Source organism: Dioscorea cayenensis, chromosome 20 (assembly GCF_009730915.1).
Source record: "Dioscorea cayenensis subsp. rotundata cultivar TDr96_F1 chromosome 20, TDr96_F1_v2_PseudoChromosome.rev07_lg8_w22 25.fasta, whole genome shotgun sequence".
Classification (NCBI taxonomy): Eukaryota; Viridiplantae; Streptophyta; class Magnoliopsida; order Dioscoreales; family Dioscoreaceae; genus Dioscorea; species Dioscorea cayenensis.
Genome location: NC_052490.1, coordinates 26,593,554 through 26,606,409, shown reverse-complemented (window position 1 = coordinate 26,606,409; position 12,856 = coordinate 26,593,554).

Sequence of the window (12,856 nt, the reverse complement as noted above, 5' to 3'; positions counted from 1 at the left end):
ATTTCATTCTTTTGCTGAAGAACCTAGGACGGCCGGATTTCTGGAGATCTGAGCGGCGTAAGACAAAGTTTCTTCTATATTCTAACAGATTCTGGCGGATTTCTCAAGAATACGTCAATGAGCATCATCGGAGGAGATCGCGAGTGATAGACATCTTTAAAGATCATCATCAGAAGGGCGTGAGTGACACACATCATCCAAACAATCTTAGGATCCTCTAATCCCCAACCTTCTGAGAACTATTAGAGGGAGTTAGTCTAGGAATACATTAAAAGCTTATTTATTCTTTGTTTGGTCTTATGGTTCTCTTCTGCTTTGATGCTTTACTTGTTATGATCCATAAGAACGTAATTTAAGGGAAATTGTATGTATAGGTCCCTCAGTTATTATTTATGAATCTTGATTGATTAATACAATGTTCTAGTTTTCATAATCATTGCATGTTCTTAATTGATTGTTACATGTTGATGTGGATGAGGAGGATATGCCCCCATGTTGATGGCGTCCATGCCAAAATAGATTTATGCATGTTCTAAGAGGTTAGGCATAGCTAGATTTTTGGATTAGGGATTGATTGTCCCTTAGACTTAGGGTCTGATTGGTCTCTTCTCGTGGGATTCCCGTACTTAAGGCAAACCTAGGAGGTTGGGGTGGAAGAGATTCCATCTTAAGTTCCTAGTGGTTTAGACCTAGTCGTCATGGCTTATTGGGGCTAGTAGGCCTTTGAATTCCCCCGGTTCGAACCTAGAACATAATCGACACTTAATGACTATCATAATTAATATTCAAGATAACTATATTACATACTCCTAACTCTTAAGTGTGCTTAACGACGTATCCAATTATATTGTTTCATAGTGCTGTACAAGTAAACTAAAGAAAGAGCATAAACGAGTAGGCTATTGGTCAAGTGAAAAGGAAGTAATGGGAGCCTCTCGTCGTTCTCAAAGAAATACGACCCTCGTGTTCACCCATGGGGTATGACTTGATGACCCATACACTTGCGGTATCACGGACCAATTGTAGTATTAAGTGCATACTTGCATACTTATATAATTGCATAATTTACACACCCATAAGCTGTCCGTCAATTGCCTTGATGTTGTATGTTGCAAAACTCGATGTGAGAATTACCACTAGCTATGTAAGCATTGATTTGGCATGCATATTCCCCATAGTTGCAATTGTAGTCAAGAAGCATGTTAACATTAGTTACACATCCACTGTCTAGATAGTGATCTAGATCCATTTAGATAGGGCACACATTAGGGAAAGGGTTGAGGCTACTGTGAGCCTTGAGTGAGGTGATACGTTATCAAACCCTCTGTAGGTGGTCACCATAATTCAAGGAGATGTATATGTAATTATTGCCTAGTCAATACATTTGTCAAGGGGATTAATCTGGGGCACTGTTCTTTCCATTGCTGCCTTTTCAACCCAAACCCTGTCTCTCTTTCCTTTTTCTTTTCGTATTTCTTTAATTACTTTAAACTAGTTTTCAACCAATATCTTGAGTCAGAAAGATATTAGAAATTGAGCAAGTATCGAGAGCTATACCAGCCCCTGAGGATTCAACTATTTGACCCATTCAAGTACTCTTCATTACTTATACAACCTGTGCACTTGTAGTTACGCAAAGGGTGTATCATGTACATGTACTGCAAACACATTTTAGATAAAATGTAGGGAGTTATTGGTCATTATGAAAGTTATAGGCTATCTTTGATCACTTTAAAATAATCGAGGGATGGTACAATAATTTTCTCTTAATTTTATTATTTTAAAATTTTGATGGGAAAGTAACCCAACATTGCTAAATTTGAAGAATCCTCACATGTCCATGTTAGGTTTGTTATCTTGATAAATATCTCTTCTTTCACTAATTTACTTCTGAGTCGAGTGAGCCACTAATAAAGTTTTTTTATATAAAGAAATGACAACAACTTAGAGGAGGCGAAAATCCAGGTTCGACCAAAATCGAGTCAGAATAACTACTTCTATAAAGAGATAAACTTGTTGTCTAGATGTGACCCAATTTTAAATCTAGATAAGTTGAACTTTTTTAGATCTATTTGTTTCAAAATCGGGTTATCCAGATGCCAAATTTTGCCTGAATCATATAAGCTAAATTTAAGTTGATTTAAATATATATTAAATAACAATCCATGTCTTAATAATACAAAATTCAAATAACATGCCAAAAGTGACGCCCAAAAATCCATGTCTTAATAATACAAAATTCAAATAACATGCCAAAAGTGACGCCCAAAAATCCATGTCTTAATGATGCAAAATTATGTGTAAAGCTCCAAATATGCAATTTCAAAGTTAATCAAAATCCTTCATTTTTTCCATGGTCACCTACCTAAGAACACAACAATTGAGATATTTGTCTTAGTATTTACATAAATATTAAGTGAGCATTGTATGCAATAACACAATATCACAAACTTACTGATCAATGCATGTAACCAATCTCATCCACATTTTAAAACTTCTATAGTATCTAAAGTGAGAGAACTTTTATATTAATCAAGCACTCTATTTACCTCCTAAGCTAAAGGCGGACTCATAAGCAACTACGGTAATAGGAATTGCCAAAAACATCACACAACATTTGACAAAGATATCGATAATGATATTGAGCAAATCTACAAATTCTAAAACATCCAAATCCTTTCTCCTATTAGATAGTGGCTCTTCCTAATACAAATCCAATTCTGACTTCCAAACTTGTGAAGACAAAGGCTTACTTTGAAATGCATTGTAGGTCTATTTATGTGTGTGTGTGTGTGTATCAATCATTCAAAAGCTCAAGTCTTTACAAAAAATAAATTAATTAAAAAATTAATAATAATAATAATAATAATATTATTATTATTATTATTAAAATAATTTAATTGCTTATGAATCATGAGTACTCACGATTAATGAATCATTGGATCTCCTTCAGTAACCTGATCTTAAGTTGTCTGGATTGTAGGAGATCTACCTTGCCTACGTTAATCCACATTACAATATTCTCCAAATAACGGTTAAAGTTTTCCACAAATATTATTCACCTTGTTAGTACCTTTATCATCACCATAAAGTTTCACAAAAGCAAATTCAACAATATCATTTTATAGTGAGGATTCAATATCACTACAATGGCAAAGATAACACTAAATGCTCGCTAATACTTATCAAACTTTGATCATGTTCTATATAAAGATAAACTTCTAAAAAGAATGGGATTTCTTGCTTCTTTTTACAATATACAATGGATCTTTCACATCCCAAGAAAGAACAAATTTCAAGTGGGATACAAGGTGCCTGAGAACATGTTCATCACATCATAGAATACTTTTAAAAACTTGACCATGCTCTCCATGTGATTCCATACTTCTAAAGTAGGACAATAAAGATGCTTAGAGTTACTCAATGCAAGATGATTAAATGTATCTCGATAATATAAAGCTAACTCTAGCATGAGATACGTTGAATTCCATCTTGTGCTGACATCTTAACACAACCCTTTTTTTTGCAATTAATGCCCATTTATTGAGCACAACCATGGAACTTATTTTGAGATTGTGACCCCCTTCACAAATTTTTCACTCTCCCAAATCTTATAAATCCCACTACCAATTTCTTTCAACCCCTCTTAAACTATCAACTTAAAAATATGTGCACAATAAGGAACATGAAAAAGCTCATCACAAAGAAGCAATCCATTCCTTATGTAAAGACTTTTAACAAAATTAACAAAAGAATCATTTCAATTAGCATTGTCCAATGTTAAGGAAAACAACTTCTCCAAATTCCACTCATTTAATAGAAAAGATATTTTTTTTTTGAAAATGCAATCCTAGTGTGTGAAGTTGGTATGTAACTAAAATTTAAAATCCTCTTTTGTAATACACAATCTTTGTCAACAAAATAAGCAGTGAGAGAAATATAACCATCAATTGCAATAGATGTCCATAAATCAAATATAAGGCTAACCCTCACAGGTACTAGTTGTAAAATGTCAAACAACTTTTTTTCTCTCCTGCAAAATTTTAGCACATTAGCCATAATTATATTGCGTGTTATGTGCTTGACATCATGGTAATGATAGGAAAGTATATTTCTAGTGCCCTCCTGCTCTACAAACTGAAATGAGTACTCATGCAAAAGAATTGCCATCACTATATTCTCTCAGTGTTGTTCCTAATTCAACTTTGGATGCCTAAGTTTAACATTTTCCTTTTCAAATGATGAAGGCATCAACATTTGAACTAGATCAAGATTAGTTCTTGGAAGACATTTCAAAATATGACACTTCACCCACATCATCATTTGCTCTTGCAAGACATTTTGAAATATGATACTTCATCATATTAGTTCCATAGCTACTATTAGCTAATTTACAATATGTCAATGCTGACATTCATCCCTCTTTAAATTATCACTATACTAAACATGATTTGGAGGAAGTGAAACACAATCATTCAACACACTAGATGAATTTTTTTCTTGGCCTTTTATTATTAATTTAAGTTTCCAACTCCACCATAACTTCATTAATTTCTTCATGAGATGACATTTTGCAAATGCTATAAAATAATTAAAAATTAAAAAAATGCAGAGTATGAATCAACAAGTTTGTTCTAATTTCTAAACAAATGGCTAAAACTAGTTGAGCTGGAACAAAAGACATTCAACAACATAGGGTATTGCATTTTATTTCAAAACAACAAAGGGCATTGCATTCTATTTCAAAACACTAATCATAATTTATAAAGAAAGTAATTAAAAAAACAACCAGAATTACGAAGGCAACATTGTAATAACAAAAACTCCATGACATTGATGAGAAATCAACACAAAAGAATCTAAGAATCTAAAATGATATAACAATCCAAGTTTACAGAGACAGACAGACAGACAGACAAATAAATAGATATACCTAGAGACACCTATGGAGATGGGGATCATTGCCAAGATGGAAAACGGAGCTGATAAGTGCTTATGTAATAGTAATACAAAGTATTCTTTTCTTACAATGAGTATCACTTTTATAAGATTTTATCGCTTATACATGTGTATTTGTGTTCTTTTGTGCATGTAGTGTAGTGGAGACAAATGTGAAAGAAAAAAGCCAAAGTAGATCGTAAATGCACTTTGAAGACACAAGTTGTGCTCAAAAACATTGAGTGTGTGCCAACCTCCGTTGTACTCGAGTGAACATGCAAATTGGAGGGGCACAAAGGCAGTCACACTCATGTGTTCCGACTTATGCAATGCTAGCAAGATTGTCGTCAAATGTGATTTTATTGAAGATGCAACGCGATCTACCGCATGGATGTGTGGCCATTCATGTGGCCTCGATGAAAGTGTGGATTCAGGAGTATCTTTGGTGGACTGATGTAGCAAGTTACTGTAGCAAATTACTGTGGTAGTTGCTGTTCACAGGCCGCTAAAAATTCGATTCCTACAGATTGACCTGAGCATGTGGAAATTCCACACGCTCGTGTAGATGCCCGATTCCAGCCTATTTAAGTCACGATTTCAGCCAGTTTTGGGAATCTTTTTCCTATCTTTTGCCCATATCTTCGCCATCATTGGAGGCACTCATGGCTAAGGTTTGGAGAGCTGTTGGCTAGGTTTTTGGAGTGGTTCTATGGCCTTCAACACCGCATTTCTTCGAAAGATAGTTATTGGGGTAGCTTTTATCAGCATCGATTCGGCGAGGTGTGCCCTAGGCTTGACGAGGGAACCTTTGGGGAAGACGAGACTACTCCACAAGACCATCGACACGGACACCAATGGGGTTTTATTCATGGATTGCATATCTTAACTTTTAATTTCATTATTGATTGTATTTTGCTCAATGGAGAGCTAAACCCCTAGTGGATACTTGACTTGTAAACCCTAGGGTGATATTGTTTCATCGATCTTTTATTATGCTTTCTTTAATTGATGTTTTAATCGAGTTCCAATCTTGAATGCTTGTTGAGTTGATTTTCCCATAGAGTGACACTAGGGTTGAGAATCCATCTTGGTAATTTTTGTGGATGAGTGACACACCATAAGGGTTAGATAATGCTAGATTGGAGAGGATTGAGAGGGTGAGTCGAGAGGTAACGGAACGTCCCCTTTCCTCTCCAGTGTGATTTATCCTACCTCCACGTTCTAAGAGTTCTTTGCGGTCACAATAAAGTGAAGTGCTAAGAGACGAACTCGGCTGGGTCTTAGTTGCGCAAGCAATAAAGTGAAGCGTTGAAGTAATCCTTAGTATGTAGGGCTTAATTGTAACTAGGGGTCTTTCGCCTGGACCAAAGGGTTAGATCTTTATTAGGGAATAGGGTTTATCACTTGGAGTCTCTAGAGCTTTAAGCAACCTTACACAGTGTGAGGCGTCGAGACTGAGCGATTTCTCCACTGGGGCATAGTGTAGAGTTAGTCACGGTTAACCTTAGGTTTGGGACCGTGTGTTTTATGATTTCCACGACTCATTAAGCATCAATTGAGAAACATAATGGTTGGTCTTGCACTTGAAACAATAGTACTAGGGTGAGTAATGTCCGGGTGCCCCAATTTCTGTCGATTGCCTTTCCTATCTTTTATTTGTGCCTCCTTCTTCTTTTCTTATTTCTATTTTCATTGATTTTGTTCACACCACTATCGATTCATCTTCATCCTAGTTAAATAGCAATCTTTGTGTTTTTATCCCTATTCCCTGTGGATACGACTACCCACTCACCACGGTATTATTAATTCGACAAACCTGTACACTTGTGGTTCACACACAAAAGGGTGTGTTAAGTTTTTGTCACCGTTGCCGGGGAATAGGCGTTTTAGAAACACTTTTCACTTTGCTATTTTAGCTATTCATCATTTGTTCTATTTCACACTCTCTTATTCTTCCATCGTTCTAATTTGTTTTTCTTCCTTTGATTTAAGCAAAGATGATTAACATTACCGAAGTATTTCAATTGTTTGCAATACAATCCACTAAATGTTGTTAAGAGCAAGAGTACCCTACAAACAACCACCTTGGCGAAGAATCAGTTGTTGATCACATTAGTGAGATTCAGGATACAGATTGTAAGCTAGAAAGTGTGTTAGATTAGTTTGAAAAGTCAGCACTGTTATCTATAGGCTACCAGATGGAAGGAAGTTTGGAAAAGGTTCTTGCTCAGTTTGATTCTTTTCATCAAGAACAAAGGCACGAGATTTTCTCATTAGGTATTTTAAAGATTATCCAGAATAATATAAGCAAGTGGATGGTTTAGAGGACACCCTTGATCAAGATTTAGCACAGTTCGAGGAAATTGATAGATTAAAGGAGAACAGATTACGACTATCCATTGAGGAACCACCTGAGTTAGAGCTTAAACCTTTGCAGCACATCTGGAAAATGCTTTTCTGATGGAAGGGTCAAAGCTCCCTGTTATTGTGGATTCAAACCTCTCTATAGATCAGAAGGACAAGCTCGTGAGCATGTTGAAGAGACATAAACCTGTCATTGCTTGGAAGATTTATGATATAAAAGGCATAAATCCATCATTTTGCACTCATAAAATCTTAATGGAGGACAATTATAAATCTATAATTCAACCCTAAAGAAGATTAAACCCAAACATGAAGGGAGTTATAAAGGCAGAGGTAGTAAAACTTCTAGATGCAGGAATCATTTATCCCATCTCCAACAGTGCATGGGTGAACCCAACTCAAGTGGTCCCAAAGAAGGGAGGAATGACAGTTGTGAGAAATGAAAGGAATGAATTAATCCCAACCAAGACGGTTACAGGGTGGCGCATCTACATTGACTATAGAAGGTTGAATGATGCAACTTAAAATAACCATTTTCCATTGCCATTTATTAATCAGATGTTGGAGTAATTGGCAGGGCATCAGCTTTATTGCTTCCTTGATGGTATGTCGGGATACTTTCAAATCCCCATAGCTCCAGAAGATCAAGAGAATACAATATTTACTTGTCCCTATGGTACTTTTACTTACAGAAGAATACCTTTCAGGTTGTGTAACACACCGGTGACATTCCAGTGTTGTATGACTGCCATGTTCGATGATCTCCTAGAAGACATCATGGAGGTGGTCATGGATGACTTTTTCGGTGTTTGGAGATTCCTTTGACATTTGTCTAAGAAACTTGGAGAGAGTGCTAGTGAGATGTGAAAAGACAAATCTTGTTCTTAATTGGGAGAAGTGTCACTTCATGGTCCAAGAGGGTATTGTTCTTAGACATAAGATTTCCCAAGTGGGAATGGAGGTAGACAAAGCAAAGATTGAAGTCATAGAAAAACTCCCTCCACCTACCAATGTAAAAGGAGTTCATAGTTTTTTGGGGCACGTGGGTTTCTACAGGAGGTTTATCAAGGATTTTTCAAAGATCACTCAACCGTTGATAAAACTCCTTGAAAATGATGCCCCCTTTGATTTTGGGAATGATTATTTGATTGCTTTTAACTTGTTGAAAGAGAAATTAGTGCAAGCATCGATTTTGATCACACAAGATTGGAACGAACCCTTCGAGCTCATGTGTGATACAAGTGATTATGCTGTTGGAGCAAATTTTGGGTCAGAGGAAAGGTAGGCAGTTCCAACCGATTTATTATGCTATCAAGACTCTCATGAGTGCTCACGAGAACTATACAACCACTGAAAAAAAGTTGTTAGTAGTGGTGTTTGCTTTTGACAAGTTCAGACCATACCTCATCTTATCTAGGGTCACCGTATTTACCAATCACTCGGCACTCCGTTATCTTATGAACAAGGCTGATGTGAAATCGAGGTTAATTAGTTGGATCCTATTGTTGCAAGAGTTTGATATGGAGATAAAAGATAAGAGAGGAACCGAAAATATAGTTGCAGATCATCTGTCTCGATTGGAGGGGTGTGAAGGTCAAGAGCCATCAAGCAAAGAAATTATCGATTTCTTTCCTGAGGAACACTTGTATGCAGTTCAAAGTTAAGAGTCAGAGGGCACTCCATAGTTTGCAGATTTTGCAAACTATTTATCGAGGAAAGTACTTAAGCAGGGCCTCACATTCCAGCAAAAGAAGTTCTTCTGCAATTTGAGGAATTACTTTTGGGACGATCCATACCTGTTCCGCATTTGTGCTAATCATGTGGTCTAAAGATGTGTATCCAGGGAGGAAGGTTGGGACATCCTTGCACATTCTCACTCCGGGCCAGTTAGGGCACATTATGCTTCAAGTAGAACTACTGAAAAAGTCTTGGCTACCGGATTCTATTGGGCGACTTTATTACAGGATGCACATCAATTTGTTCTTCGATGCAATAGTTGTCAAAGGGCTAGAAATCTATCACGATGAGATGAGATGCCTCAGAATCTGATACAATTTTGTGAGGTATTTGATGTATGGGGTATTGATTTTATGGGGTCATTCCCAAAGTCAAATGGCAATTAATATATTCTGGTGGCGGTTGACTATGTCTCTAAATGGGCGTAGGCTCAAGCTGTACCTACTAATGATGCTAGAACCTTGGTTAGATTTTTGAAGAGGTTGTTCACTCGATTTGGAACCCCACAAATTATCATTAGTGATCGAGAAACTCATTTCTGCAGCAAACAACTTGAGAAAGTGTTGAAACGCTATGGAGTGTATCATCACCTTGCTACTCCCTACCACCCACAGACAAGTGGTCAAGTGGAAGTCACGAATAGAGAGCTTAAGAGAATCTTGACAAAGTTTGTGGAACAAGGAAAGCGGGATTGGTCAGAACGATTGGATGACACATTTTGTGGTCACAAAATGACATATAAAACTCTAATAGGGACCATGCCTATAACTTGGTGTATGGTAAGTCATGTCATTTGCCCGTAGAGCTCAAGCATAAAGCCTATTGGGCCATCAAGGCCATGAATTTTGACTTGAGCAAAGCGGGAGAACAACGAATGCTTCATCTCAATAAGTTAGATGAATGGAGAATGAAGGCATATGAGAATGCAAGAATTTACAAGGAGAGAATTTGGTAGTGGCATGACAAACAAATTAAAAATCTGAAAGAGTTCAAAGTCAGCGATCAAGTGTTATTATTCAATTCTCACCTATGGCTATTTCCGGGGAAGCTCAAGTAAAGATGGTTTGGACCATACACTGTAACTGAAGTATCATCCCATGGTGGTGTTGAAATTACTCATCAAGAGAAAGGTACATTCAAGGTGAACGGACACCGGCTCAAACCATATTTTGGGGGAGAGGTTAGTAACGATGATAAGGAAGTATTCTTTCTTCGTGGGCCCCCGTGAGATAAGAAGAGGTGCATCAAGTTTAGTAACGTTAAACAAGCGCTTCTTGGGAGACAACCCAAATCTTTACTATTTTCTAGGTTTTAGTTTAGTGCTTGCATGAATAAGAGCTTGAGTGTTGGTGTCTTAATCTTTTACATGATTTTGTTATGATTTTCTCATGGATTATTGGTGTTTTCGTGTGCTTAATTGTGTGTGGCAAAGTTCTTGGTCATTTGAGCGTGTTTTTCATGATTCTCTGGTTAGTTTTTCATAATTAAGGCAGGCTTTGAGTGTGTGCAAATGTGCAAAAATTTTCTGTAGAGCCTGAAATTTTTTTCTAAGTTATCCAGAGAAGACACACGGCCATGTGGAATTTTCACACAGGCGTGTGTTTTTGTTCAAAGCTCATCCCGAGAGGACACAGGGGCCTGTGAGTGCCCCTGTGAATAACCTTCTGACTGTCACATGCCTATGGGTAATTTTCACACGGGCGAGTGTTTCTTTGCAGAGTTCAGAGCTCCATCCTGAAAAGACACAGGGGCGTGTGAGAACCCCTGTGAGTCTCCCTGTGAAGATCCACATGCTCATGTGGAATTTCCAAGGGGGCCTGTGGAACTCTTAGTTGAGTTCTCGGTTGGATAAAGAAGCCACATGAGCGTGTGGGTGTCCCTGTGGGTCGGGCACACGGGTGTGGAGAATTTTCACACGCAGTGTGGATACTTTCAGAGGTGAGTTATGCTATCTCAAGAGCACACAGGGGCATGTGAATGCCCCTGTGAAGCTCCCTTGTGGAGTCACACAGGCGTGGGTAATTTCCACACGCCCGTGTGGATGTACAGAAAGTCGAGAGGTGCGGCTTTTCTTTAAAATCTATTCACATTTCTTCGTCTCTACACTCCAAAACACTCAGAGAACACAACCTTGCACTCGCCCGACATCTCACCATCGATCTAGAGGGGTTTCATTCAAGTTTTCTGGCCATTTTTGAGTTTTTCATCTTCATCTTATCGGTAAACCCTCATTCCCTCTTTTCTTACGCCATACTTGATTTAATTCGATTAAGCTGGTGAATGTTGCTTCGTTCTCATTATTAAATGGTTGGTGCATGCTTTAGAATTATTTTGGAATGAATTTTATGATGTATTTCTTCGATTCTTGCATAGTGGCCGTGCGGCTCTCACGCTCCGTGAATCTACACGGGCGTGTGGAAGTTCCACACGGCCGTGTGAATTTCTGCAGCATTGTTTTGTGAGTTTATTTGATCTATTTTCTTTTCAATATTTGCAGGTATGGCTCCCAAAACAAAGAAGGCCGCCGACAAGTGTCCCAAAGAGCATTCTCCAAAGCCAGAACACATGGAGTTTGCTATTCCCGAGCATCAGGCTCGGTTTGAGCGACTAGCAAAGCTTAAGTTCGGTCAAACACGATTCTAGAACTTGAGTGCGATCATAGAGATTCAGTTGGCCGATGACATGGCGGATGAGATTGAGCAGTTGCTTACCGTGGGGAATTGGTGCCGTCTGTTACTGATTCGTGAGCCGGCTATTCATATGTTGACACTGGAGGTACTTGCATCATTCGAGTTTAACCGATCATACTCCAGTTTTGATAGTATATACGTGATTCAGTTCAAAGCGTTCAGCTAGTACCATAGTATGAGAGTCATGCAGTTCTCCGTTAGACTGGGTCTATACGACGAGGCCTACATTGACACTAAGGAGTATGAGCAGTTATCGACCGATTATTCGGGCAGTCTGATTCCTCAGCGTGCATATTGAGCACTTTGTGGCCAGGGACAGTATGAGCCGGGGGTGTTCAAGGCCACGTGTCTTTCCCAACTTGCATATCATTATCTTCATGCCGTCTTGAGCAGGTCGGTGAATGGCCGTGGTGATAGCACCGGTGTACTCAGTCGCTAGGATCGCCAGGAGTTACTTTATCTCTACTCGATGGTACAGAGTATGCCACTCCACCTGGGACACATCATAACAGAGCACCACACCATCAGGAACAATACGCCAGGGTAGGAGTCCTCTTCTCTGGTCCCTACATTACCAGACTCATCATAGGGATGGGTCTTTTGGATGCCATTTCCGGGGCTGAGAAGACGATTGTACCTGCTTTCCTAGGCATAGAGATGCAGTGATTGATGGGGATGGTGTGTAGGTACAGGCTGGGAGTATATGTATTGGTTACACCCGCTCTAGAGACAGTCGAGGGGGGAGTTGACACTACCGAGGGGTCTCAGCCTGTTCCCGAGCCATAGGAGGAGCAGATGGAGACAGAGGCACTACCAACAGCACAGGAGCCACCACCAATCAGGATTTTCCCTCTGACTCGAGCCCATAATCGATTTGAGAGGCTCGAGAGTGCTGTGGGAGTGTTATAGGTAGATCTGGCTAAGGTTCACGCCACACAGGCTGCGAACCACACAGAGGTAATGGCGTGTCTCGACATCTTACAGCAGTTACTCGAGCAAGGCGTGACCTCACCATTTGTTAAGAGACCGAGGATCCCTCAGGCACCATTGACATCACCATCACCTGTCATAGTAGCGCCGAGTAATCCACCAGCGCCCGTATCCTCACTAGCAACAGCAGCAGCTAT